General features: G+C 42.7%; 2 long non-coding RNA genes across 2 annotated transcripts in view; one reads left to right on the forward strand and one right to left on the reverse strand.

Moving 5' to 3' along the window:
• The window catches only part of LOC143839063 (uncharacterized), a 54,091-nt gene extending 50,169 nt beyond the window's left edge, over positions 1–3,922 (reverse strand). Inside the window, exon 1 of the long non-coding RNA XR_013231570.1 lies at positions 3,752–3,922. This is a non-coding gene — a long non-coding RNA (uncharacterized LOC143839063). The remainder of the gene's footprint in view (positions 1–3,751) is intronic.
• The window catches only part of LOC143839064 (uncharacterized), a 63,314-nt gene that overhangs the window by 15,571 nt on the left and 21,336 nt on the right, over positions 1–26,407 (forward strand). The window contains exon 2 of the long non-coding RNA XR_013231571.1: positions 17,535–17,596. This is a non-coding gene — a long non-coding RNA (uncharacterized LOC143839064). The remainder of the gene's footprint in view (positions 1–17,534; positions 17,597–26,407) is intronic.

The raw sequence follows: 26,407 nt of genomic DNA on the forward strand, positions 1-26,407 counted from the left end.
CAGATCATGAACTAAAGTTAGTGATGAATTTTGGTTGGTTTGTGGTTTGTGGTTGTGAAGTATGTAGCAGGTCAACTGGCATGAAAGTTTTATGAACTTTTGATCTGTTTGTGGTTGTTCATGTCAGTTTGTGAACAGATACATTTCCAGACAGGCTGTCTCCACCCAATCTAAATGTTTACCCAACTTCAAAGCAATTGTTGAGGGGGGAGCATAACTTGGAGAGCATAGAGGCACATCTGAGATAGGTACCCTGTAGCTTTGACATCTTAGCTTGCACTGGGTCAATTCTATATGCTCCTGAACACACAACTATCAAAATGACTGCCTGTCAGTGATAGGCAATCATTTTGACAGGCACAGGTCCAAGAAGTTCAAAAATATATCGAATGGATCCTGTGCAAGCTAAAGACATCAAAGCTACAGGGGACCAGTCCCTGATGCTCCTATACATGCACCTAAAGTTTTGCCCCCCTATCAATGTCAGTCATTTTGACAGGCACAGGTTCAGGATGTTCAGCAGTGTATAGAATAGATCCTGTGCAAGTTAGAGAAACAAAATTCAGAGGATTTCTAGCTGATTCTCCTCTACCTACCCTCCAAGTTTATTGATTGGATTTACAAGGTCCGTGTTATAGCTCCCCAAAGAAGGTCGCTCCAGGAAAGTGCTTTCTGTGGAAATGACAGGTGGTCACGCACTCACTCACTCACTGGCATGTATGTAGTATAGCCAACATAGCCAGGATCCTAGAATTGTCTGGAAGCCAGGCAAAAGATGTTCAGAGCTGATTTGTCGTTGTCTGCCTCCACATCATGACCCTAGTGTTCCTTAGAATCATAGAGTTGGAAGGGGTCATCTAGTCCCACCCCCTGGTCAATGTAGGAGCAGTCTAAAGCATCCCTGATAAATATCTATCCAGCTGCTGCTTAAGACTGCCAGTGAAGGGGAGCTCACTACTTCCCTAAGCAGCTGAACTACTCTTACTCCCAGTTTTGGCCTCTCTGATAGCTGACTTGTAGTGCCTTGTAACTTGCAGATCCTTCTCTTTAGAGGTTTGTCCTTCTCTCCATTTCTTCAACATTTCATTATTCTTCCTTAGCTCCTCCTGAAGTTCTCTGTTCACTCAAATAGGATTCTTGGATCCCCTACAATGTTTCCATTTTGCTGGAATAGTAATGGTTTGAGCATGCAATAGTTCTTGTTTAAGGAGAGCCCACCCATCATTTGTTCCTTTGTCTTTCTTTGAGCTGTTTTTTGGAGGTCTCCCATATAAATAATATCCAGGATCAATCCTGATTAGCCCTGAGATCTGACAAGATATAGCTTGCCAGAGCTAGCCAGGTCAGGGCTATGGCAGGTGGTCATTTCCCCATAAAACATTTTCCTGGGGACAACTTATTTGGGGAATCATAGCTCACATGCTGTAAATTCAACCTTCACCAAACTTGGATGACAAGTAGAAGAGAGTCAGCATGGGATTCCTTTTGAGTATGGCATCTCTAGCATGCTGGGGAGGCATTCTACAAGGTCACAAAGTTCATGACAGTTCCTGGTTTGTGAACTGAGCACACCACAAACTGAAATGCATTTTCCCGGTTTGTGCCTAATTATACCATTTACCTCATCAAATGTGGATTGAAAGGGTAATACTGTATGATAGTAATGGCATTACTGTATGATAAAGCATTACTGTATGACAAGTAAAGGCATTACTGTATGATAGTAATGGTTGACTCTCCCCATAGAATCATAGAGTTGGAAGGGACCTCATGGGTTATCTAGTCCAATCCCCTCCACTATGCAGGACACTCACATCCCAATTGCTCATCCCCACTTTGATTTTCCTTATTGTCTATTACTGGTTATGAACACAGAGATAGTTTTGAGTCTATTGTGAATCTATGGATACAGCTGTTGCCTTGATCTAGATGCCCAGGTTAGCCTGATCCTGTCAGATCGTAGAATTAATAATTTAAAAAAACCTGGATATGAACTAGCCCCAATTCTACTTAGGCACTGAGAAATACAAAACACATTCTAATATTGCATGTTATGCCTTCACAGGAATGGATGCACATATGATTCCAGTTTGTCAGATTGTTTTTCACGTATTGTGATATTACAGTCCAGTTTAATGCAAAGCAATCAGTAGTGTGTCACACCAAAGCATTCTCACATAGCCTAGGGGTAGTCCTCCTCCTCCCTCCCTCATAGTCCATTTGTTATTGTATAGATCTGCAGCCAATGATATAAACAAAGAGCAAATCAACTAGTAAGCCAGTAATTACCTATCAGGATGGCATTTTGGGGCTGTAAGGTGGATGCAACGTAGGATTTTGGGTTAAATCAGGCCACAGCTTTATTGAACTCCAGCAGGGGTGTTGACAGGATATGAAAGAACCTTTTCCGATAGTCAGCCAACTGCCAGAACCAAGTGGAGTCCTTAGGAGACCATCGCCAGATCTTAACCTGGAATGCAACTCCCCTTTCCTGTTGGAATTCCTCTTGGAAAGTGGAGAGCATGGGGGACCTAAATTGGCACAGGCTTCTGTTTGGTTCCCTGGCCACCTGGCAATGCAAGCCACCTGCCTCCCCAGTCAGGCTGGCACCAGCTTGCATCCATGACACCTCATAGAGAGGCCCCTAAGATGGTGAGTCCATTGTTTAGACTGGACTCCCCCAACAGGCTGCATCCCATGCCAAAACTGCCTCAGAATGAGTGCCTACCAGGCCCCAATCCTAGCCCTGCATCACAGTAAGGGGCAGTATATAAATCAAATAAACCAACAAATAAATAAATGGGTATCACCAATCCTGTGCAACCATAGGTCACAACCCCAGTGTGACAGATGTACCCCAGCTCTGAGATAAAGTGCCTCAAGCCAATGAGAAATGTCAGAATGATGGATGAACAAAATGCCCCATCTTATAATCAACTTTGCCACAGTTTGTTGACTCTACATCTAGCCAAATTGATCCTGCCTGGGGATGAAGCCCCTTAACATATGCAGTGTGGAAGGAATTCAGACCATATGATCTGTGCCCCTGGAAGATGCTGGCACAGCACAATCAAATCTGTTGAGATGCAACAAAGCAGATGCAAGCCCTTGGTGGCAGGTAAGTCATTTTCTGCCAGTTGGATGATGATGATCAATGATGGACCTGCATGAAAAATCCCCCTTGCAACAGTATGTAGGAGTGCAGGCCATTTCATGCCACAATGACCGGGCCAAGTAATACAAAAGCAGTCCCCAAGACCAAGATGATCATCCCATACTGATTTCGCAGTGTACTAGCTCATCTAGTAAACAACATTGTATCCTATGATCAGCACTGGCCACTTAGATGACAAGCATCCTGAAAGAATTCTAAAGATTGTCAACAGTACCCAGACATATGTAACTTCTGTAGGCAGTAGAACAGGGAGAGAGCACTTTCCCAAATGAGGGCCAATCAGTTCAAATTGTGTGCAGACAGGGAATATGTACTGTCCCAATGAGAGCCAAACAGTTCAAATTGTGTGCAGATAGGGAGAGAGCACTGTCCCAGTGAGGGGAAATCAGTTCAAATTATAACTCACACGCTACCTGATTGGCTCTCCCTGGGAGAGAGCAGTCTCTCAATTAGAGCCAATTGTAGGGCTTATCTGTCCTCCTCTCATCTTACTGCTGCTTGTTTGGTGGAAGAGGTGCCAGCCTCTCTGAAAGGCCCTGCTGCTGATAAGTTGCCCCATCCTCAGGCTCTACCTACCTTCTATCTCCCCCAGGCAAGGGAGGGAAGCCAGCTGCTTCCTTTGCATCCTGTGTTGGTCTCAAGTTTCAGCTCTTTGCTGGAATGAAGCACAGACGAGCTGACACAGGAAGGCAAGAGAAACAGTCTTTCAAAAACAGAATACCAAGAACAAGGGTTCATTCAGGCAGTCCAAGGGAATCAGCAAAAGGAGCAGGTCCACAACCCAGATCTTCCCGCCTCAAGCTAATATAGGCTGTCAGCAGTCTCTTAGGCCTCACTCTGTGATAACTCACAGTTTTCTGTAGTCAGCTACTGTCTTCTTAATGTGGCATGGTGCCTTTTAGACTGTAGCTCTCTTCCACCACATAGCTAGCATTGATTAATTGGCTCAGATGACCCAGGTGGACTGACAAGGCAGGGAGCTGCAGCTGGAGGTTGGGCTGAGAAATAAAGAGCTCCTGCAACAACTTTCGAATCTATGACCTGGTTTGTCTGCATTTCCATTCCTTCCTGCTGATAAGAGATTTCTGCCTGTTGAACATCCAGCTGAGGCTTGGGTGAAGCTGGGAACTCCTGGCAAGGCTTTTCATCTGAGGAGTCCTCAGTAACAGGACCTGGTCTCACAAAACCTTCCCATGCCTTGCATCTAGCGTTCTTTCCTTTTCTCCACCCTCCCTCTCCTCAGAGGGGATGGAGGGATCTAGCAGCCTTCCCCACCCAACATGGCCCTTGGGCCTTATCTATCCAGCCTGTCCGGTGGGAAATGTGGAGGACTGTGACTTCCTTGACTGATTCAATCCATCTCATGTTGGGTCTGCCTCTTTTCCTGCAGCCTTCAACTTTCCTTTGCATGATTGTCTTTTCCAGTGAGTTTTGTCTTCTTGAGATATGACGAAAGTGCAATGGCCTCATCTCATTTATTTTAGCTTGCAGGGAGCTTCTAGCATCTGCTAGTGATTTTACTAGGTTCAGAACATAAGAATGTTAATGCTCAATAAAATGATGATTTAAAGCCGTGTTCCAGAGGCATCTTTAGAGCATTTTAAATATTAGTAAATCTCCCCAACGTATAAATTTGGCCTTGAAGAGTTCTAAAGACCATTTTGCACAATTGCTATTTGTATGGCAGCAGAGAACTTTGCTTCTGCAGGGCAAAATTCTCATAAGCTATGCAATTGTCTTATCCAGCTGTCACAACAGAAGAAAAAATGGCAATTTGTTTTCTGATCCCATGCTGCACAGAAGAGGGGGAAGAACACCATCCTTACAAAGTGCATTTGGTATCTGAATGAGAAGATTGGTTTTTGACATCTAAATATGCAAAGTCTTAATGGCTATTAGGACGGTAGGAACAAGATAAAAAACAAAATCTAATTAAATTAGCCATATTCCATTACTTTTCAATGATCTCATTTCTTTTTAATTAAAGAGGCAAATTGCTGACCAGTTTAATGATCACCATTGATATTAATTGAATGTTCATCAAAGGCTGAGGAGAAGGGTCCAGCCTTAAGCCTCAGGACCCAGAAACCCAATTCGGAGTTCATAAATCCCAGTTCAAATATTGATCTATAATGTCCCTTCAGAGTCAAGAATGGAACATATTGACTTAGAACAGAGCAGAAGGTGAGGAAACTAAGCAGAAAGGGAGCAGCAAGACTACCATTTCCAAACAAGCGGGGAAATCAAAGATCTGAATCCAAATTATTTAGCCAGTAAAACTTTCATCTGATCATAAGGTTTTCATTAATGGATTGGATGTTCCTTGCTTCCCCCTCCTGCTACAACACCAAAAGCTGCTTTATATGTATTCATGTGTCACATCACTTATCACTTATTATTTACGTATGACTTTGGACTTCTATGCCACCACTCCTGGGGTCACTGGCTCATGGCAGCTTACAAGATTTTTTAAAAATAAAATCTGTAACTTAACACAACCCATAAAATAACCCAGTATCATCATAATAAAGAATTTAAATACAATATTAATTGCAGCTAGTTGCAGGTGAGATCTTCTGACAGCATGATACATCAAAGTTTTGAAGAGGGGCCCTAGAGGAAGTATGTCACTGTCCTGGCCTCAACCAAACACCTGGCAGAAGAGCTCTGTCTTACAAGCCTTGTGAAACTGACTAACTCAGGACCCTTAACTCTTTGGGAGATCATTACACCAGGAAGAGGCCAGGACTAAAAAAGGCACTAGTCCTGGTCAAGGCCAGGCAGATTTGGGTCAGAGGTAACCAAATTGTTGGTGTTTGGAGAGCTCTCCGGGAGGCATAGGAAGACAGGTTATACTTCAGATATGCTGGACCCAGATCATATGAAGAAGAAGAATCATAGAAGAAGAAGAAGAAGAAGAAGAAGAAGAAGAAGAAGAAGAAGAAGAAGAAGAAGAGTTGGAAGGGGCCATACAGACCATCAAGTCCAACCCCCTGCTCAACGCAGGATCAGCCCAAAGCATCCTAAAGCATCCAAGAAAAGTGTGTATCCAACCTTGAAGACTGCCAGTGAGGGGGAGCTCACCACCTCCTTAGGCAGCCTTTTCCACTGCTGAACTACTCTGACTGTGAACATTTTTTTCTGATATCTAGCCTATATTATTGTACTTGTAGTTTAAACCCATTACTGTGCGTCCTTTCCTCTGCAGCCAATGGAAACAGCATCCTGCCTTCCTCCCAATGACAACCTTTCAAATACTTAAAGAGGGCTATCATGTCCCCTCTCAATCTCCTTTTCTCCAGGCTGAACATTCGCAAGTCCCTCAACCTATCTTCATAGGGCTTGGTCCCTTGGCCCCGGATCATCCTCGTCGCTCTCCTCTGTACCCTTTCAATTTTATCCACGTCCTTCTTGAAGTGAGGCCTCCAGAACTGCACACAGTTCTCCAGGTGTGGTCTGACCAGTGCCGTATACAATGGGACTATGACATCTTGTGATTTTGATGTGATGCCCCTGTTGATACAGCCCTTTCTTCAAGGATTTCAAAGTGATGTACACCATTCTCTTCTCCTCTATTTAATCATCGCAAGAACTCTGAGAGGTAGTAATTGGCCCAAGACTGAGCGTGTGCAATTGGTCCAAGGTCACCCAGAACACTTCGTGGCAGAGTGGAGATTTGAACCTTGGTCTACCAGATCCCAAGCCAATATTCTAAACACAAAACCCATTAAATCAAATGATTTTCACTTTGTTTTTTGCTCAAGTTAAGTGTTCCATATGATCTTACAGATAATTTGTTCATGAAGAAAGGAGTGATATTTTCAACACTTTTGCATCGGTGCAATTGGTCTGGCAGCTTGCTGGACAGCTACTGTTGGTGCATTGATGGAATTCCATATGGCTGAGGTTCATCAAGAACAGGTCACATATTACCCTAAAATCAGAGACGTTTGAAGCCCTTTTGGAATAACATACTTGAGAGTGCTCATCATGTTGGCTTATGCTCGGATCCAACTGCAGCTTCCAGGGGGAAATGTGTGAATTCATGATATGTTTCTGACCCAGCTTACAATATGAATAATCACAAACATGAGCAGTTTGGGAAATATAACAGGAAAAAAAAACAGGCAGGGCTAGAATCCCACAGAGGCAAGTAACCCAGCTTCTCCCCTATCCTTCTACTCCAGAAGGATTAAGAGAATTTGGGTAAGTGCCACCTTTTTCTTCTTTTGAGTGGATTGGGTGGGCAGTGGATGTGGATGAAGAGAGAAACAATTGAAGAAATGACTGTGCACAAAATATTTGTGATGCAATTCAGAACCAATCTAAGCATTCCCTAAAAAGCTAATATTATTCTGAACCATTCAATGGAGCTCTTCATCCACACTGGTCAAACCAAAGCAACTATAAATGAAGCAGCAGGAGGGCACCAAACAGTCTCCAAGAGTATAGTATCAAAAGGGCTTTCTTTTCTAGGAGAGATTTATGGGTTGGGGAAAGGTTGGAGGCTTGGCAAGATTCAAATGGGAAAGCCTGACAAGAAAAGGCAGAAAGAGGCTCAAGGGGAAAATATGGAGCCCAGCAACAAGCTAAGGGCAGAGCAGTCAGCCCAATGAGAAGGTTATCTCTTCCCTGGAGATTCCTTAATCTGCTGGAATAGCCCAAGAATGAGGAATACAAACTCTACAGCAGCTGGACTCTAGACAAGCAGGAACTTGATGAGCTGGAATTAAGGGCCATGGATCATGTCAGCATACAGCGAAAAGCCTTTGGGGGGGGGGGGAGAGCATGGGAGTGATGCTCAGTTTTGCAGAATGTGTGATCTCATATCATCAAACAAGCTAGCTTGGCATGCCAGAATTCAAAGGGAATGCAAATTTTGGAATTCACCACATTAAAAAGGGTCATGTGAATTAGCCCCGAGACACTTGGTCAGGGTCCAGCGTAAGTCTGAAATGAAGATGTAATAAAAGCATTTTAAATGGTTATGCTATTTTCAAAGCTGAGAAATTCCTGAAGGGTGGCTCTGTTAATCTGTGCAGAAAAAGACAAAATGAGTTTTGTGGTACTTTAAAGTGTGACAGATTTATGCTTGCATAAGCTTTCATTGACTCTATTGCAATTGATACAGGGAAAAAGACAAAAATGGAAGAGGTGTGTTAAAATTTTATGAAGATGGTGTTTGTTACCCACTAACTCCATTCCAAATTATAACTGTCATCAAGTATATCCATGTTTGTGGAAGCAGAACAGAGTGTCTTGCAATATCCAGATTGTGAACCTAAGCTACTAAAAAACTAATATTAAAAAATCTAGCATAGCAACTTGGTCTTTGCATCTGCCATGGAGATAGAAAGCGCCCTTATTTACTGCCATCTGCAATTCACTGCCAGTGGAAATAGTGATGACCATATGTTATCACTAGTGACTGTCATCGGGCCGTATAGATTCATAGAAGAGAGGTCCTCAGTGACCACCAGCCATGGTGACTGAAGAGAGAAGTGGGGTATAAAAAGCCAGCTTTCCACTTCCTCCTCCTCCTCCTCTACTCTAGGCATGAGCAGAGAGACAGTCTTGGAGAAGCTAGTCTGTTTGTGAGCAGTTTCAGCCAATTCAGTAGTTATTTTCTACAACCTCAGGCAGTATTGTACAAGGTAGTACTGCATTTCATGCAGGTGCATTGCCAGCTTCTCTTCTTTCTCTTCCTTCATAGACCTGTTGTTTTTGTGCAGTGCTCCACAGCCACTTGTTTGAATAGCAAGCAAACTGGACAGTCACTCTTTTCAAAGTCTTTCTTTGGGTGTAATCTTTATTGATGTTATTTTGCATACAGATGTTTTCACACAGTCTTACAAAACAAACGTCCAGTGGCTCCATAAAGACGTGCACCATTTATTCCAGCATGAACTTTCTTGAGTTTGAGCTTACTTCTTCAGATGCAGTAGAAAGAAAGGAAAAAAAATAATTTGCCTCATATTTATCTAGAAGGGGAGAAGTTAAGCAAAGAGAGTCCTGGAAGTATTCTGCAAGGAGCCAAGTAAAACAGTTTAAAAAACAACCAGTTTAGACCGCTTTATTATATTACAATCATCATTCTGCATTGAATATAGTCTGTTGAAAAACTATGCTGCAATGCTCTCTGCATGAAACAGTTCATAGCCCTGCCCTCTGTAGTTTTGCCAACTCCGCTTTGTTTATTTATTTTATTTTTATTTATTTATTATATTTCTATACCGCCCTCCCCGGGGGCTCAGGGCGGTTTACATTAAACTTATAAACAATACATAGAACAGTATTCATTAATAATCATACAATAATAACAGTGGTTGTAACAGAATAACAGTATAATAAACAGTATAACAATAATAATAATAATATAACAGTATAACAATGCAACCGTGCAAATGGCACAACAGGTCCAGAGCACTCTGGTGGAGTTCTGGGAGGAAGGGGAGGGAAAGCGGGTGCCCTTTGTTCATTGTTGGTTATGTCTGGTCTTAACCAAATGCCTGGCGGAAGAGCTCCTTTTTGCAGGCCCTGCGGAACTGTTTAAGCTCCGTCAGGGCCCTGATCTCTTCTGGGAGCTCATTCCACCAGGTGGGGGCCAGGACGGAGAATGCTCTGGCCCTGGACGAGACCAGGCAGACTTCTTTAGACTGTTCTCTAATGCAGTCACTAATCTGCATAACTAAGGAGCTTCTCTGCATGACTAATAGATCATCTCAGGCAGGCAGGAGAGAAATGAATTGGTGAAAAGCATCTTTCAGAAACAATGCTTAAAAGATGCTTAAAGCACCAAAGAGGCAGTTCACTATGCAGAGTAAAATCAGTTTTGCAGAGTAAATTCACTCTTCTGTGCAGATATCAGAAAAACAATGATGTATTTAGTGAGTTTTCATCAGCTTATCCATCATGCAGAAGAGGCCCTGGAGCCATAAGTCAGATGCGAGCAGCCTACATTTTAATATTTTTTTAAATGGGCCCATTTGAAGTATACACCATGATTGTGCAACTGTTACATGCAGAGGAAAATAAGGAATGATCATCCGCTGTTTTTATGAAAAATATGTCCACTACTACTAACCAGAAATAATTGTTTAAAAATAATAAACAAATCCTAACCTAATTAAACTTTCATTTGCTTTAACTAAAATGACTCCAGCTAACCCCAGTGAATTCTTGCATGGATTTTTTCAGTTGGTCAACTGAAACTCTCCTGTGTTCTTTTGTGCTTGGTTTACATTGGTATCTTCATAAATAATTGGGCTTTTGGCAGACTAGAGAAGTGCTTGTTAGTGAGGGAAATCAATCAGCACTCCAGTGAACCCCTTATTATCAACAAGCTCTTCACATTGTGTAGGAGAAAATGACAAGTCACAAACATCAAGGTAATTTATCACAGCACATTTAATAAACAGCACTTAGATCAGACACATTAAGGCTAAACAGATTGTTTCTTTTATAAATAGTTTCCATTGTAATTCAATTTAGGAACGAATCATGACATTAAGAAGATATGTGTGTGTGTGTGTGTATTTGGATGGATTCACTTGAATTGCAACTGACCCAAAGTTGAATTACCCAAGAATTAATATGCACAAGTTAATGTACTTTATGTAATTAAACTTTCTGATTGGCAAAGTACACCCTCCCCAATAGACATAAAATTGAGAATGAATGACAGGTACAAGTCTCAAAATGAGCTCTATTCCACCATTCGGCTGGAAGAAGTTGTTAAAAACACCCTTTATCATGTTTAGATAGATAGCATATATATATTATAAAAGAAAAGTTGCTGCCCATTTTGTCAAGGGGAAATAACTGAACATATTTCTAACCATCCCTGTAAAGGTCTAGGAGATTCTTCACAGCATAAAGGCCTCCTGCTGTTTGCATTAAAAGAAGAGGTGAACTGAAGGCATTTGTTTTCGAGGCAGGTGGGACACATTATCTGATTGCATTACTACATTGCCTTTATATCTGTTATGCAGATTAAATATGAATTAATCATTCTCAGAAGGCTTGGGTCTTTAGACGCTTAGCAGAATAGTTGAAACTGGCATTCCGAAGAATCCCAGAGACTTCGTTTCAGCTCTAAAGATACGCTAGAGCCTCCTGGGACAATAATGTTGCATAATAGTGCTCATTTTCTTCCTTCCTAATGGACTCATTAAACTCCTATCCAGGACTCCCCCTCCCTTCCATGGAAACAGAAGAATGGGTGGATCATACAAAACCCCCTGCCACACAGAGATTGGTGATTGATTTGAACCAGGTATCACAAGGCCATAACCTTGCTATCTTCTGATGACGATTTTTTTCAATGAGAAAATTCAGATGAAAAGCATGTGAAAAAGCAGTGCCCTTGCTGGGCTTGTGAAGAGCATGGTTGCCAACCTTCAGGTGGGGCCTGGAGAATGCCCAGAATATCCCTACATAAAATGGCTGCTTTGGAGGGCTGACTGTATGGCTGGTAGCTTTCCCCTGCCAGATGTTGCTTCAGCCCCAAATTCCTAGGAATTTCCCAACCCAGCTATGGCAGACTCAATTATCACGTGATTTCATATAGGGGCATACTGAGTCATGGTGAATCAAAGGCATATTGGGGCTACAAACTTAGAGTGGTTCATGCCAGTTTTAATTGCCATGGCTTTCTGCAATGCATCCTGGAAATCATAATTTGGTGAGAATTTGCTATAGGAGACCCTAGCCTTACTTACAGAATGAGTAGTCCATAGGGAGTTGGAATTATTACTACAGCAATTTAATAAACTCTCATAGCATTTATATGAGGAAATCCCTGCAGAAGTTTTCCTGGATGTGCAGAGCTCCCTCATCCCTCATAGTTCAGATTAAATGTGTGAATAATACCTATAATAATACCTATAATAAATTGATATTAAAAGAAGTCATGTTAAAGCTCACAAAATATATGCTTTATTGTAATTTAAATATACCCAAAGGCCTCTTTTTGATTCTTATTTAATGTTTCATTTTAACTCCTCCCCTCTCCTAATAGGATTGTCAATTTCCAAGTGGGACTAGGAGTTCTCCTGGAATTACAACAGATTTTCAGACTACAGAGAACAGTTCCTTTGGGGGAAAAAATAGAAGTCACAGAGTATACACTCTAGGGAAGTACATTCCTGCTGAGGTCCCTCTTTTCTACAAACCCTGTCCTCCCCAGGCAACTGTTGGCAGAGTTTAAATATACAGAAATATATAAGAACGGGCAGCACTGCCTGCTTAAAGAATAAATAGTTTTATTCAAAAGAGAAAAAAAAACTTTGTACACAGAGAGAAAGAGGAGGAGAGTCATAACAATATATCTGTTATTCAGCTTCATATTTCAGGAGTAGGTGTGCTCAAAGGAGCAGGAAGTCTCCAAATGTGCCAATCAGGACACTAGAGATTATTTGAAAAACATTGGGAAGTTCCTGTAACTATGCTAAATAACATACTCCCTGTAGGATATTCTATATGTTTTTGAATCATGCACACTAAAATTCCATCTGAAGACTAGCCATGTTTCAAGACTGACTCATACCTTCTTGCCAGGAAATCCTTCATCAGCCATGATGATTTAATGTAATTAATGAATGATGCATGATAGGCACTGCATTTACCTGTGCAATCAGTCTACGACATTGAGGAATGCACAATGGCACAATCTAGACAGGAGATTATTTTTGGAATTTTTTGTCTCCCTTGAAATGAAGACCCAGATTTTTTTGGGGAGGGGGGGGGAGATAACTTAGTTGATCAGAGTTAAGCATGAAAATTTGTCATCCTCTTTTTGAGACTTTACATAAATATACAGATTCAGAACAGTCACATATTATGTGAAACAAATATGTACCCCCAAATAAATCCTAGATTGTGCTACAAAAAAAGGATGACTCGAAAAGTGACTCATGTGAGATAAAAGATACTTCTATTTCCATCAAAACTTAAAATGGTGAGTAACTCAGCAGCTGTCATGATTTATTCTGCAGCTACAATAAAAATGCATTTTTTTCTTCATTGGTGTGGGAACATCACTTATGACATGTTTTTGCCCTGTTGCAGCTGAGCAGTAGCATAAAGTAAGCACCATCTATTTAAATCCTCCTGGTTTAGTTCCTTGAATGAAAGGGAACACAAAAAAATGCATGCAATTTTTTAAAGAATGCTGAAACTAAACTATTTTTGAAACTACCTGCAAAGCTCCCTTTTCTTAATTTCAAGCTCTAGTGGATTCTCTGTTGTGTTTTCAGCCACTGTGAAAAATGGAAAAGAATCCTCACCAGGTACCATCTTCCTCATTCATTGCCAGTCCTACCCTCCCTCCCTCATTTCAGAGCTTGCAAAGAGGCTTCTTGGAGAGCTGCCAGAGAAGCCTGTTTTTTCCCCTAGGGAAAAACTGTCATGAGGGTCAGTTCATAGTCTGAGGAAGAGTGCTTGAATTCGAAAGCTCACGCCTTGAATAAATCTTTGTTGGTCTTGAAGGTGCTACTGGACTCTGATTTTATTATGTTTTCCCCCTGTTGCTTCCCCCCCCCCCAGCAAACTGAGACTAGCGATATTCCCAGATCTTCGATAGATTTATGCCACTTGTAAAAAAAAACAAAACAAAACAAAACAAAAACCCCAATACACAACTAGGGAAAAGATAATGGCAGTTGTATGACAATGCAGGGGGTTGGTGGTGGAGAATCAGCCTTAGAAATAAAACTTTCTCAGACCTTGCCACAGACCCTGTGGCTTTTGCCAAGAGATTAGGTTCTCTCCTGAACTGACAGTAAAGGGGATCCAATCCCAGTAGGAGAGGCACACCTTCTGCCTCCTCTGTTGCTGAGCATAGTGCATTTGAGGAAGGAACGGGAAATTCCTAGGATAGGACAGGGTGGATGTCTTCAAAGCCACGCCACGGCTGCATTTCCTTGGCTTTTGGTAAAACTGTCCCTTTCTGAATGATTGGTGTACTTCATCCAGGAACCAAATTCATGATATGAGATCAGGTGGGTGGAAGAGCAGCAGCTGCTGTCCCCATTTGCACCATGTGGCTTGTGCCTCACTGGGCTAGATGAGGCCAACATGTTAACCCTGCAAAGCAGTTGTGCTTTAACTGCCCTTTGGAGATGGGCTGCACTTGCTGAGTGATTTTCTGTCATGCTTCAGTAAGGGATGAAAGAGGCAAGGTTCTTTTTGAACTAAAGACCATCTGATCCATCAGAAAAACCATGGTGATCATAATAACACAGCTAAGACATGAAAAAGATTGCCTCTGAACACATGTAGATATTTTCTCCCCTATCACTAAACACATGTCTGTGGCTGAAGAGAAGGGCTTGTACACTAATGAATGGGAGAGGGTGGCAAAAGGTGCAGAGTGGAACAGCCTCAATGTGGGCAGTGGAGTGGCCTCCAAGAAGTAGAAAAAGGTGTGTGGGGAGTACTTTTGAATTACCTTTGACTTGGAATTGAAGCATGGGGAAAAACAGCATAAAAAACACCATCAGAAAATGAGGGAAGCTGTAACCAGAAAGTGAACTGAGAATGGAAGGGAGGAAAATTAATGTAGAATGAAAAAGAAAACTCAATAAACCTGCATGGTGACAGCAATAGAAAATGAAGAATGAAAAAGAAAGTCCAGTGGACATGCCTGGTGAAAATGGTGTGTGTGTGGGGGGGGAACATTTGTGCATAATAGGTCTCAATTCCTCACCTGCAAACAGGACTCTCAATATACAGCCTGTGCCAGACTTGCCAAGTGAGAGGGAATGACCCTCATGGCAGCTGAATATGTATATGAGAGTCACAAAGAAGCCTTGGATTAATTAAAGCCTTGCATATTACAGTGTACCTTGGTGACGGCAGAGAGGTTTCTTTTTGGAGGTTTTCATAAATGGTGACTAAATATTCTGATTCACAACTGGATTATCCTCTGCGGACAACTCAATCCCTTTGTAAATGACTGTTGTAGCACAACAATAGTACAATATGCAATACTGTATGTATGTCCCTATAGATACATTGGGGGAGTAAAATACTACTTGTTAAAAACCAGAATTGTCATCCGGCTAAACCACAATGTGGGTTCAACTCTAGCCCATGGGAATGTGTTTTTCATGCATAGAACAAGTGTAGACATGCACTCTTTGGAAATTATAGTCATTGGGCTCTTCCAATTCAGCCCCTGAGCTTATCCTAGATCAGAACTTAAGATATTTTCATGCTCCAGAGCTGTAATCAGGGAATTTTAAAAATCAGCCCAGTGTTTTGCCACCAGGCAGCTAGTTGCCACCAAAAAGGGAGAAATAAATGCTGTTATGGAGCCATACATGTATTTATTTAGGCAACATACAATTCCAGTTTTCTCTCTGACAGACATAACAAGCAGCTTACCAGACTACTTAACTTAAACGAGCAATAATCTATCAAGAAAAATAGTAACTAAAACAAAACAAAAAAAACCCCTCTACAAAACCATATTCGGGTCAGGTTCTGCTTCCAGTGGTCAGTTTTCACAATGGCAACAGACTGCAAAACAAGGACTAAGAGGGCTTTGGCTCTTTCCCTTTGGTTCATGCCAAAAGGCTCATGCCTCTGGCTACACTTGGGCTTTTATACCTGCAGACTAAAAGGAGCTGACAGAAACACCACTGAGATTTTGTGCCATTATCAAGCTACTCCCCCAAGAGTTCTCCTTGTGATCTAAGAGCCTCTGGCCACACCCAGGCTTTATGGGAACATATTAATATGTTAACTCTTCTGGTAATCATTAAAGAGAAGCACTTCCAGAGCAAGTTCTATCTGGTAGTCATTTTATTATTGTGAATTTGCTGTGTGATTACCGTAAATGGGTCTCTCACAATGGGCTCAGCCTAAAGTTACTTACCTTGTGGGCAACCCCTCCCAGCTGAGAAGGCAAGCTGAGGAGGCAAGTGGGGGGCATGGCACAGTTTTGAGCTTTTCAGAGCCTTAGGTGACATCCACATATTGCTGCCTATGGGATTATCATTGCACTGCAGCAGTCATTCACATCCTGGGTGGTCTTATCCACATAAGAAACTCCTTATTGCTAAAATGCAATGAAATCCACCCTGGATGTCTTAGTCTGTCCCCATATCATCGGATATTGGAAGCTAAGCCAGTCAGCCCTGATTATAACTTGGATGGAAGACCATAAAGAAAGGCCGGGGTTGCTACCCAGAGGCAGGCAATGACAAGCCATCACTGTTGGTCTGTTGCTATGAAACTCTGAAAGGATCACCATAAATTGACTATCTACCATCACAACAATAGCCATTGTTTCATCCAGCCAGACAAGCAAACAGGAGCAGTTAAGAGATATCAGATATAGGGTGGTATTCATATTTGTGATTTAAACTGGCATTACAAAAAAGCCATTACTCTGAGAACCAAAGTACATGTTACAGTTTCCCCAAAGACATCCTCCGGTTCAGCAAGGAGGTATATTCTGAAATCCCATGTTTTGCTAGTGACTGTAGGTCATATGATACAACCCTGGGGTACAAAAACAAATAGATCCCACATATACCTGAAAAGTCCAAAAATTGAGAACACGTCTCCACTGAACTCTTCAGGATCCCTGGGTAAACCAATAACCTGCAGCTAGCCCCATAAGGGAAACAATCCAGGTAAATCCTGTCCTTGAAAAGTCTTTCTGGTAAATGGGGAGCTTGTGAATCATAAGAATTAGATTTGATTCTCCACTCTTCCACTGTGACCTTGGGCCAGTTACAGTTCTGTCAAGAGATCTCTCAGCCTCACCTACACAGGGTATCTGTTATGGGGAGAGGAAGGGGTTGGTGAACTTCAGGTAGTTAAAATGCAGGTTACTAAAAACAGCTCTTCTGCTTTTATTTATTTATTTATTTATTTATTTATATTTATATTTATACCCCGCCTCCCCCCGAAGGCTCGAGGCGGCTTACATAAACCCGTCCCCTAAAACCATAAAATGACAATAAAAACCAATTATTTACAATAATTGTAACAGCGATGGCGTAGCCTACTCATTTGCTCTCCGCATCCTCATCTACGGTGGGGGGTGACGCTCTCTACCACCAGTTTGTGAGGGGGGGGGCTGATCTTCTTTCCGCCCGGCCTCAGTTATAAGCCTGGCGGAAGAGCTCCGTCTTACAGGCCCTGCGGAATGCTGGTAATTCCCGCAGGGCCCTCAGCTCTTCCGGGAGCTCATTCCACCAGGTTGGGGCCAGGACCGAAAAGGCCCTGGCCCTAGTCGAGGCCAGGCGGGCTTCCTTGGGGCCGGGAACGACCAGTAGGTTAGCCCCCGCAGAGCGTAAAGCCCTGCGGGGGATATAGGGCAAAAGGCGGTCCCTCCTTTTAACAGCATGATGTTACCAGCTGAGTCATCACAAGCAGAACCTCGCACTAAAGGAATCCTCAGATAACGTGAGTAAAACTCAGATCAGAAAAACAAAAGATTAATAGATAAATTATTTCTGCAGAAGCAGTGCTAGGAGGGGCCTTAATGAAAACCTCATAGAATCATAGAGTTGGAAGGGACCTTCCCGAGGAAGCCTGTTCAAATGAGAAAACGCTGTCAGGAACTTCTTCCAGATATTTAGACAGAATTTCTTTTGAATTAATTTCATCCCATTGGATCTGGTCGGTCCCTTCAGGGCAAGAGAGAACAATTCTGCTACATCCTCCATATGACACCCTTTTAAATACTTGAAGATGGCTATCAGATCCCCTCTCAGTTGTCTCCTCTCCAGGCTAAACAGACCAAGCTTTCCTCATACGTCTTGGTCTCCTCAATCATCTGCCTTACAGGACCTGCAGAACTATGCTAGCTCCATCAGGGCCCTGATGCTCTCTGGGTGCTTATTCCACAAGGCAAGGGCCAAAAAAGCTCTAGCCCTGGTCAAGGCCAGTCACACTTCTTTGGAGCTGAGGACTATCAGTTGGTTAGCCATAGCCATGGAGTGTTGTCCATGCCCAGAGCATTGGGAGAAATCCTTGCTTCACTTTCTCCAGCTCTTCTGCTCACTCTCCCTCCACACAGTCATCCAGATCATTGATAAAAATGTTGAAAAGTACCAGACCCGGCACTGAGCCCTGTGACACCCCACTGCTCACCTCCCTACAATCTGATAAAGAAGCAGCATTTCTGAATAACATAAGGCTACAAATAGAACAAGCATGTGAGTTTTATAATCTTACGCTCTTCTAGGTTTTAACTTTGTTTGTTTTTACTTTAAGACTGACATTGGGAAGCTTTTCCTGGTTTTAAGGGGGGGGGGCTGTCTGTATTTCCCCCTGGATTTCAAGTAGAGAAAAGTCTTTCCAAATATCTTTGATCCTTTTAACTAGAGATGGAAGGGACCAAACAGGAACATTCCACATACAAAGTGGACATTAAACCATGACATCCATCACCCAGTGTGAGAAATTATGACTTTCTAGTAATCAAGCGCGTTGTAATCAAAATACAGCGGGCGCTAGGCAAGGGAGTCCCTGGCAGTCACGCGCAGCGCGGCTGTCGGGGGCTCCCTGGCCGGCAGCCTGACACGGCGAGAGGCGCTTTGTGCCTCTCACCGCGTCAGGCCGCCGGCAAGGGAGCCCCCGGCAGTCGGGCTCCCTGGCCGGCGGCCTGATGCGTGGCTCACAGTTGCTATGCGTGGCTCACAGTTGCTCCCTTTTCGCCCCGGGAATCAGCGAAGCCAATTGGCAGGCGCTTTGCGCCTGCCGATTGGCCCCGCCGATGGTCTGTCCAGAGGAGGGGGCCAATCGGCACCCTTCCTCATCCCAGACAGAGCATGCCCTAACTCCTCCCCCTAAGCCCTTATGGCTTTATTTAGTCCGCGGTGCACACGGCTGTGTTAAGATGTGAATTTCTGCAGGGATAAAGTGTGACTGGTTCTATTCCTACTCACCAATGTATCAAGATGAAAGAGTTTTGGCTCTATAAATGTGTGACTACCAGTCATTCATTTACACACACACAAACACACACACCACTGGCGTCATTTGGTTTCTTACAGGTGCATGAGACTGAAGAATAGTCTACCTTGATTTCTTCCCCTGGCACACCCACATATAGAGAAGCCTGAAGTTTTGCCTTGAGCAAGCCTTTCATATGAAGTACCTCATCCAAATAAAAGCCAAGTCCTTTTATTCTACTTTGCCATTAAATAATAATCCTGCCAATGAAATTATGTCCTGCGTCTCTGAGACTTATTCTTTATATTAAAATCTCCCCCTTTCTTTCTCTCTCTGAATATTTTTCATGTTTGCCTTTTAAGCCCTCTGGCTTTCATTGTAATAAAGTTTAGCTTCAAAGGGTTCCCCTCCCCTTTAAACCCATGAAAAGTTTCCCAATGTCAGTCTTAAAACAAAAAGAGACAAAATAAAAACCTAGTTGAGTGTAAGATTAGAAAACCACATCATGTCCACATGTCTGTTCCATTTTTAGCCTTATTTTATTCGGAAATGCTGCTTTTTAATTATTATTTTTAATTATTCAAATGCTGCTTTTATCCACAGGAAGGTGTCATATGCTAAGTCAAATTACTAGTCTACCCAGGTCAGTGTTTTGCTGTCAACTTCGATTGGCAATAACTCTGTAGGGTCTCAGACTGAGGTCTTTCACAACACCTTCAACCAGATCCTTGTAACTGGAAAAGTCATGGATTGAACCAACTCAGGCAGGTATGGCATTTCTCTTTGGGTTTTTATTGGTAAAAAGGAATCCCCCTCAAATTATATTCACTCCCAGTATGACTTTTCCTGACCACTGCTATAGTCACTGCCACCTTGTTGACTGTAGTACATGCCAACCGTAGTACTGTAGCATTGCAGGAAAACCCCTGGTTCTAATTATTGGAAGATAATTCACAATGAGCTGCTATGGTACATTATCAAGACAACATTCTCAGTGGCAGCAGCTGATGGAGGTTCATTCCAGGACAAATGCAGCCCGGTCCCAGAATGCCACTCGGGAGAGTGTGTCGACAAGCTGCATGAGCTCTTTGTGAACAGCTTAGGAGCAATTAGTGCATTGTGATGCATCCGGGATGGGCTTTGATGGACTGAATAGAAGATGTGTTTGAGGGGAAATTACTCAACTGAATCTGCACTCGAGCATTTGGCCAGCTCACTTTGGGAAATGGGTGCACATAGAGCCTCTCAAGACAAATGCATGGTTCCTGGACCTTACCTCTTAGTACTTCAGGAGGGAGAGAGCATAATTGCATGTTTGTGCCCAGAAAGAAGAATCTCTGCACTTATAAAACTAACATCTCAACTAGAATCTTATCGCTTCTCATGCCCCATTTTCCTTTTCTTCCTGTCTTTTCCTGCTTGAGTTTGTGGATTAAGACGTGCCTTTAAAAATAACTGGGGAGGTCCTGATAATTTTAGACACATCCTTATCCATTGTTCCTCTTAATATTTGTGAAACAGCCTGGGGGGTGGAACATGTCCAGGGTGTCCGTGTTGGAATAGGGCCAATCAGGCCTGATTGGTCCTGCCCCTACAGCTCCCACCCTCCTTCCCTGGATGCTAGCCACTTTGCTCTCAGATACCTGAGAGAGAGATACAGAGATAGAGAGAGCCCTGCCAAACTGCAAACGAGCCCTGATTACATGCAATGGATCTTGCTGCGAGGGACAGAGAGAGACAGAGACAGCCACCCCAAACTGTAAATGAGCCCTGATTCTCTGCTACAAACAAGCCCTGCTAGGGCTCCTGCTGTGTGTGTGTGTGAGAGGGAGAGAGACATCTGTGCCTGCCTGTGTTTTCTGGGTCCTAGCGCCCATTGCATTCCTGGTTGCAATTCGCTTTCTTGCTAGTTAGAAATAAAATAAAATAAAACTTTTATTATTACAATAGCTGTACCCTGCCTTCCCTCTTGATTCAAGGTGGTTTTGATGCTGATAACATCTAGTTTAGAAAGTTTCTATCTGAAGGTACACTCTATGGACGCCCTAGTTTAAGTGGTACAAACTAGGCACAGCAGCACTAATTGATGAAATGTTGGCCTAGGTTTAATTATCTCCCATTAACCTGTACGGGGAGAGGGCTGTAGCATAATGGTAGAACTTCTGCACTGCATACAGACGGTCCCTGGTTCAATTTCCAGCATCTATAGTTTAAAAGATCTGATAGCAGGAGATGTGAATCAGATGCTGAAGAGCAACTACTAGTCAGAATCAGTATCTTTAACCTGGTTCTGTAGGAGGAAGCTTGTGTTCTTTCTCCATCACATATACAACAGTATCATCTAACTTCCCACCAAAGCAACAAATAAGCAATAGGAAAGAAATCCAGCATTCCAGACAAGCAACTGTCTTCTGGTAGGTATATTTATGATCCATCCATCACATTTTTATCCCATCCTTCCTCCAAGGACCTCAAGGTGTCTTATATAATTTGCCCATCCTCTCTTATATGTTTTTTTCTCACAACAACCCTGTGATGGAGGTTAGGCTGAGGGAGTTTGAGTTATTAGGATCGCCTACTGGGAGCCATGGCAACATAGGAATTTGAACTTGAATCTTCCCAGTTCTAGTCCAACATTTTCCACTAGATTTCACCAATATAGGTGAGTTCCAGGCACTGGAACCAGCAAGAGAATATAGGAAGTCATTAAAGAGAACAGGAGCTTTCATGGATGGAGGTTTGGCTCACACAAGTTCTCCCCAAAGGGCTATTTTGATGAGCACCTGACTGGCACATTCTCTTTCTCCCTTGCCTTTGTTGTCACTACCATATCTTCTTCATAGTATTTTTTTTCATTAGCTCATCCCTTATGCTTATGTGCATGCCATCAAGTTGCAACCATTTTATAGAGACCCCAGCAAGAGGCTTTCCAGGCATGTGTGAAGCAGAGGTAGTTTGCCATATGTTTTTTCTGAAAATTCTCCCTTGCTCTCTTGCATCCAAATACTCAGCATCCAAGATCTGATGAGATCAGGGCAGAGTCTGCACTTACTTTGTTTATTTCATTGTCAATCCTGTTGAATTCAGATCAATTTGAACTCGGATTTTCTTCTCCCCCCCCCTCATTGAAGCAGGAAAGTGTTCTGCACATGGTTAGGGTAGTTCAGAAGGGGGGGGGGGAACCAAGCCTCTTTCTTTCTTTTCTTGAAGGTGGGGAGAGAGGAGCCAAGCAGGGAGCCTCTTTCTTTTCTTGGAGGGGGGGGGGAGGATGGAAGAAGGTAGAGGAGGGAGAAAATATCCAAGACTGACAGAAGTTGAGAGAAATTAGGAGCTTCTCCATTAAGGCAAGCTTGTCACCTGGCCACCTTTGGCCAATCAGAGTATCTCTACCACAGAGGTTCAAAACAGCCTGCTTTCTCAATCCAAATAGTGAGCATTAAAAACACTCTAAGATATCACACAATAAAGGTAGCATCACTTTGGATCAACCCTTCTTGCTGCAGAAGGAAAATTTAAATCGCCCAAAATCAAAATGGTAATCGCATTCTGTGTAGACGGCAGGGACTGAATTGACATGGGATTGGAATAAAAGCTCTGTGCAGTTTACAGCTAGGTTACATCCTTCTGCTTTCGCTCTCATGGACAGAAGAATGAGAGACAGAGTTCAACGACATCTGAACACAATGGAAAAATGGGCAAATGAGAACAAGATGCAATTTAATAAAGATAAGTGTAAAGTTCTGCATCTGGGTCAGAAAAATGAAAAGCATGCCCACTGGATGGGGGATACGCTTCTAGGTAACACTGTGTGAACGAGACCTTGGGGTACTTGTGGATTGTAAGCTAAACATGAGTGTGATGCAGTGGTAAAAAAGGCAAATGCCATTTTGGGCTGTATCAACAGTGGCATCACATCAAAATCACAAGATGTTATAGTCCCATTGTATACGGCGCTGGTCAGACCACACCTAGAGTACTATGTGCAGTTCTGGAGGCCTGACTTCAAGAAGGACGTAGATAAAATTGAAAGGGTACAGAGGAGAGCGACAAGGATGATCTGTGGTGAGCTCCCCTCATTGGCAGTCTTCAAGCAAAGGTTGGATACACAATTTTCTTGGATTCTTTGGGCTGATCCTGCGTTGAGCAGGGAGTTGGACTAGATGGCCTGTAAAGGTAAAGATAAAGGTAAAGGTAAAGGTAAAGGTAAAGGTAAAGGTAAAGGTAAAGGTAAAGGTAAAGGTAAAGGTAAAGGTAAAGGTAAAGGTAAAGGTAAAGGTAAAGGTATCCCCTGTGCAAGCATTGAGTCATGTCTGACCCTTGGGGTGATGCCCTCTAGTGTTTTCTTAGCAGACTCAATATAGGGTGGTTTGCCATTCCCTTTCGCAGTCATTACCGTTTGTTTGTTTGTTTATTTATTTATTCATTCATTTTTTAGATTTATATTTTTTAGATTTATATACCGCCCTCCCCGAAGGCTCAAGGCAGTTTACATTAAACTAATCAACAATGCATGAAACAGTCTTCATTAAAAAAAATACAGTAATTAATAACAGTATAACAGTATAACAATATAACAGTATAACAATATAATAAATAGTATAACGATGCAACATTGCAATACCATAACAGGTCCAGAGCGCTCTGGTGGAGTTCTGGGAGGAAGGGGGGGAGCGGGGAGGAGCGGGGGCTCTTCATTCGCTGTTGGTACTCATTTTATCGACCTTGGAAGGATGGAAGGCTGAGTCAATCTTGAGCCGGTTACCACCCTGCACCACAAGAGGCCTATGCATGTTTGTGTGTGTGTATAATATATATAATATATATAATATATATATTACTATGGTTCACTTTATTGAGGGCTTGGGAAGAAAAATCTAGGATTTGGTATAAAACAGCTCTCCTTCACAGGCTATTGTAAGTAAAGAGAAGGGACTGCTTAAAATACTAATGTCTCCTCCCCCCATTTTAAAAACTCCCCATGGAATGTATACGCTCCCCACTTACTATAACCCCCACTTAAGACTTAATAGGTACCAAATCTCTCTGTGTGTAAGAATCCAGTTTGTCTAATACATATGCTAAATCTTTCCCAGCCTGCTCTCTCTGAGTAATATCTTCAGGGCAACATGTGGTTTCTCCACTGTCGGGCGTGGCATTGGCACACAGCTATGCCATGCCATCCCAAACCTGTTTAACCAGGTGCAAGTTTCAGGTTTCTAGCACCATTCTTGTCAGGCAAGACAGACATGATTTTGCTGCTGTAACATGCTATTTTAAATGATGCCCACACTTTATATACCGTGCTTCACATCTTCATAGCATTTTATATGCAGTGATGGTTGCAACATAATTGTAACATAGACTATTATAATGACCATATTTGGGAAGGGTGGAAGGAGACTAAGAGAACAGTAGCTTTCCTAAGGCAATCTTTATAGCTGAAGGTTTAACTTGGGATAGGGGAAAAATAGTTGCCACTGTGTCTTATTCTGCTGTTTTCCTATGAATATCTAAACACAGGGTATGTGTGGAGTGGACGGAGTAAAGTAATGACATCACATCTGATGTTCAACATGATAATCCTGGATGGCCTAGGCTAGCCAAATCTTGTCAGGTCTTGGAAATTGGGAAGAGTCAGTCTTAGATAGTACTTGGATAGAAGACCTGCAAGGAACTCCAAGATGGTGATTAAAAAGCAGGCAATGGCAAACTACCTTTGTTCAGTTCTCGCCTTGAAAACCCCAAAGGGCCATAAATTGGCTTCAATTTGGCATCACTTTCCACCACCAGTCTTCTATTTAATTTGATGGATAGGCACAAACTAGAAAAAGTGTGGCTTGTAACAGTTCATGGTTCATGGTATGCACAATTCACAAACCAAAGACTGTCAAGAGCTTTTTGATGCTAGATGAAACAGATTGGTTCATGAGGACTGTGATATGGTAGAACAGCCCCTCCACCAGCATGCTAGAGACACCAAACATGCAGGGATCTCTGGATGACTCTTCTCTACCTTTCCTCAAGTTTGGTGATGACTGGATTTAGAAGAAGAAGAAGAGTTGGTTCTTATATGCCGCTTTTCCCTACCCGAAGGAGGCTCAAAGCGGCTTACAGTCGCCTTCCCATTCCTCTCCCCACAACAGACACCCTGTGAGGTGGGTGAGGCTGAGAGAGCCCTGATATCACTGCTCAGTCAGAACAATTTTATCAGTGCTGTGGCGAGCCCAATGTCACCCAGCTGGATACATGTGGGGGAGTGCAGAATTGAACCTGGCATGCCAGATTAGAAGTCCGCACTCCTAACCACTACACCAAACTGGATCTCTGTGAGTTTACACCATGAGTTATTTACACCGTGAGTTATGCCCTGCTCAGAAGAAAGTGTCCCTAGGAAAGTGATTTTGGGGGAAAATGGCAGGCACAGGTTCAGGAAATCCAGAGGTGTATATAACCAATTCTGTGCAAACAAGAGACACCAAACTCATAGCAGACCTCTGGATGACTCTTCATTACCTGCCTACAAAATTTTGTGATTATTGGATTTACAGGGTCCAAGTCATGCTTCCCCAAGAAGGGATTCCATTTCTCCATTGATTCCAATGGAGGGGGGGGGGAAAAGCCAAATAAGGAGGAGGAGAAGCAAGAGCAGCAGCAGCAAGGGCAATAGAAGCCCAGAAGAACAGAATCAAAGTCCCAGCACATCTTTGCAGTATAAACTGAAGGTGGGAAGCATTTATGCAAGCTCAGCAGAACCAGTTTTCCTGTGGCACTGTAAACCCAATAGGACAGTATGTCTGGAAATATAATCATTCACAAATCACCATAAACTTCCACAAACAGCACCCATGTTTTTGAAATGTTTCTGTTGAGTGTCCTTCCACGAACCACCCAAAATTCATGATGAACATTACTTCATGAGCCTCTTTGTGCCCATCCCTATTTAATTGTGCAACAACAGACTAACACAGACGCCCTGCTGGAATTATTGTCATTGAGAGGGTAGTGGCCTCTTCATTCCTGAAAAATGGCAAGATTCTGGACAGACAAATATTTCCTCACTTCAGCCCAGAATGGGGACAAGAAGAGACACAATCAACCAATTAGACTGGTAGTACCAGTGGAAAATTCTGTTGGCAAAGCAACTCATGAAACCGTTATGCTCTTTTCACCTCAAAGTTTTGGGGCCTGTTTTGTAGCTGCATTGTCATTGAGAGTTTGAACAACTATGGAAGCCCATTCATGTACATTCTGCAATTAAATATTTTCAGCAACATCTTACATTTCAGCCCCGCGTCTCTATTATTTTCACTTAGGGAA

This window comes from Paroedura picta, chromosome 5, assembly GCF_049243985.1.
Source record: "Paroedura picta isolate Pp20150507F chromosome 5, Ppicta_v3.0, whole genome shotgun sequence".
Taxonomy (NCBI): domain Eukaryota; kingdom Metazoa; phylum Chordata; class Lepidosauria; order Squamata; family Gekkonidae; genus Paroedura; species Paroedura picta.